At 33.8% G+C, this 3,437-nt stretch overlaps 1 long non-coding RNA gene across 1 annotated transcript; it reads left to right on the forward strand.

Annotated features, from left to right (window-relative positions):
- The first annotated feature begins 1,995 nt into the window (after positions 1–1,995).
- On the forward strand, positions 1,996–3,437 carry LOC127859580 (uncharacterized). Its single transcript, XR_008039466.1, has 3 exons — positions 1,996–2,360; positions 2,609–2,754; positions 3,145–3,437. It is a non-coding gene; the product is annotated as an uncharacterized LOC127859580 (long non-coding RNA).

The following is a 3,437-nucleotide window of genomic DNA, read 5'->3' on the forward strand; positions in this document are numbered from 1 at the left end:
CATCGCCTGCCTTTGGGTCGAAAAAAGTTTCGGACAAAGGTTTTAATAAAAGTGTGGAGTTAGATTGGGTTAACTTCCATCCTAGTGCATTATTTCCGATGAATGGTAGGGCATTTTCAAATGCAAATATCAATATAAACTTATATAATACTTTTTTTCGATAATAAATTTAATTTCTTATAGGTAAGTAACGGAGTACACTTTGTGATATAGTTAAAATATCGTATGAAATTAATTGCTAAATTGAGATACTCCCAATTATTCTTAAACAAGGTAGACAAACATGGCGCTCTCATTTTTGAGCATATCACATTGCTCTCCCTTAAATCGTAATTCACTGATTTTGACATACTAGTTGTTTAATTTATTTAACTGAAAATAATAACATATAAACGGTATTCCTTATGGCTAAATGATATTGTATGTTATTCTGTCATCGTATTATCCATACAATTTATTATGAGCATTCACCCAATGGACTGCTTGTTCTCTGTTGCATGAGATGTAAAAGATGTAAATAATGAAACTATTTTGTACTTATGAATGACATCAGTAAGTGTGTCTTTTGGAAACTGCAATAATTAATGAAAATTTATAAACTTAATACTTATTAGTTTTCTTTATATACAATTGTTATAATTCCGCTACAAAAACAGATGCACCAAAATATCGTTATTTTGTATTTTCTAAAAGATGACCATACATTTGGATCAGAGACAAAAAAACTGGTAATGGTTTATCAAAACAACATGATTATTAGGGTGTGCTTTGTTTTAACAAAACAACTTGATGCCCACAAGACTATAGACATAATTAATTCAATGACCAAAATAGTTCAAAAGAGCATATATAATTCTTAATTAAGAAGCTCCTCATCATAAATGGTACACAAGCAATCGAAGCAAGGCCCGGTGGTAGTTTCCATTAAATGGTCTTTAAACAACCGAGTCCTAATTTTGCAATATATTAGTTTGGGGTAGACGAGGAAATTGAGATATTATTTTTAACCTAGCATTTACTGGTACAAATATAGTTCGATACAAATACTAATGATGTTTTATATAACCACTTTAATTATCTAAACATGTATATAATTCAACATTTGTTTAAAAATGTAAATACCAATAAAATACAGAATACAAACATTCCATGCATACTGTTTTGTATGTTAAGTTTACTGAACGCGTTCTTAGCATTTTTTTTAAATGGTAAAGTAAAATTCATTTAGTCACTGACATTTTACTTTGGAATATGTTCTTTTAGTAAACCAGATATCAACTTTAACAAAATCGAATCCACAGTATTTCAAAATGACGTTGGTAAAAATGCGGTGCGATCTTAAGTCTAATCAGACAACTCGCGCTTTAGTATCGTAATATCTCATTATTATTTGTGAGCGTAAGCCCACAAATAATGCAGACCGAATTTTGCAAATCAGTATGCCTTAGCTACGCTAGGAACCGTAACCCTTGACTGCCTGTGTGGATAACTCCAGTAAAATTTAGCAGACGACAGAATGCTAAAAGAGTCTACTCTAATCACCGCATCTGCCTGTTCTCACTGGTACAGTACATAGTGTGTATTTAACAGCATGTAAGACAACGTTGGCCAGTCTAGTGTTTATCATTGAAATCTGTACATATTGGCTGCTTTCAGTGAAAACGGGGCTTAATGCATGCAACTAAGATTAGCCTGTGTACACTTATTAGCTGTATCAATGATTTGAAAAAAACACAACAACAACACATCTTAACATGTGTTTTAAGACACACTCTTTATAAATTTGAATGGGTTGTGGTCATTTCAAACTATGGATATAAAAAGCTATAACAATTTTGAAAACTGAGTTGCGTCTAAGATTATACAACAGCGAACAAATGTATTGCCTTCAGCGCTTTGATATATATATACGCGAACTGAACGATGTGTTTACTTCAATTACATGCGCATAATCGTAAAAACATAAAGGTTCAGGATGCAATTTATTTTAAGAATTACTGTGCGTATGACATTTTGCAATAAAAATATATGCACTGCATATTTCAGTTGAATTACTACTTCGGGAATTATTTTCATTGCTTGAAAACGGATAAAGCGTTAAATAAGAAAACCAACTGATTGTGTCTATTAATCACTTCGTAAATAACATTCATAAGCGTGAAACATCAACAGAACATAACCTCGAGAATGAAACGGCTTCTCGGCTTTGCTGTGATTGTGATTGCTGCGTTAAATGTTCTGTTCTGTATCTTGGCCCTGGCACGCAACGACTGGTATGCTAGTTCTTCTGGAACAGTCATACGGACTTTGGAAAATATGCATCGACGGCTCCAAGCGTAATATAATATTGAAAGTGCCAGGTAAATTGCTAGATGGAAATGCCTTTGTGTCAATTACATTAATGTATTGCGGGTGATAAGTATAATTTTAATTAAATCTCATGTGTCTGTTGTATTTGCTTTATATATGTAAATTTATGTTCAAACTTGTGAAGATCATAGATCGTGAACTATTAAAAGTATGATCCCAGTTTCTAAATAAGGATTGCGAAACCGTACAAAACATAACATAAGTACAACCGTAGATGCATACGTATTTTATTTGACAGGGTGCTTTAAAGCAGTTCGAGCTTTTGCCTTCCTCGGCCTTTTCGCTATGATTGGGGCGACTGTGACCTTTTTTCTGCACACGCTTATTATGAGGGACAAATCCATTCTTGTCTACACCTTACAATCGGGCTCTCGGCGATCGCAGGTAAATTTCTTTAACAAAAACAACAACAAAAAAACAGGTTGAAATAAAAATTACTTGAGTATCTTAAAATATAGCTCATATTATGTTATTGTCTCATATTAGTTAATTGGTTTGTCACTGTGTCTGCATCACCACGAATGTAATAATTAATATATGAAAATATACTGTTTAAAGAAGCGATGAAGCCATTTTTCTACGACAGCTGTATAATAAGACTATAAATACATTGTTCCTCTAACAGCATACTTTTGTGCCTAAAATGTTTTGTTCGGAGAATGGATTCAAGGTTGACCTTAGGTTATTCCATCACTGTTGTATTTTCTTAACATATTTCCAAAGAAAGTTTGTACGCGTGTCAGAATTAAAAACTATTGTTGTACCTATATTCAGGTTTTTGTATGATGATGGCGTTCGCAATCTTTGCTGACAAAGACCCAGATACCGACTACGGTGCGGGGTTTTACCTCTTCGTGATCGCCTTTCTCCTCGCATTGACCGTAACAGGGCTCTGTATAAAATTCATGATAGATTATATTAAGGCCAAAGTGCATCATGGGCCCGTATTGGAACGGTTGCGGCAATACGCAACCGAGGGCGGTAGCGAGAAAGCCAATGTCTACGAAGGTATGCCAATGATACGATCACAGGCGAATACAAATAATGTAACTATTGCATTTATAGAA

The sequence above is a fragment of the Dreissena polymorpha genome, chromosome 15 (genome assembly GCF_020536995.1).
Source record: "Dreissena polymorpha isolate Duluth1 chromosome 15, UMN_Dpol_1.0, whole genome shotgun sequence".
In the NCBI taxonomy this organism is placed as follows: Eukaryota; Metazoa; Mollusca; class Bivalvia; order Myida; family Dreissenidae; genus Dreissena; species Dreissena polymorpha.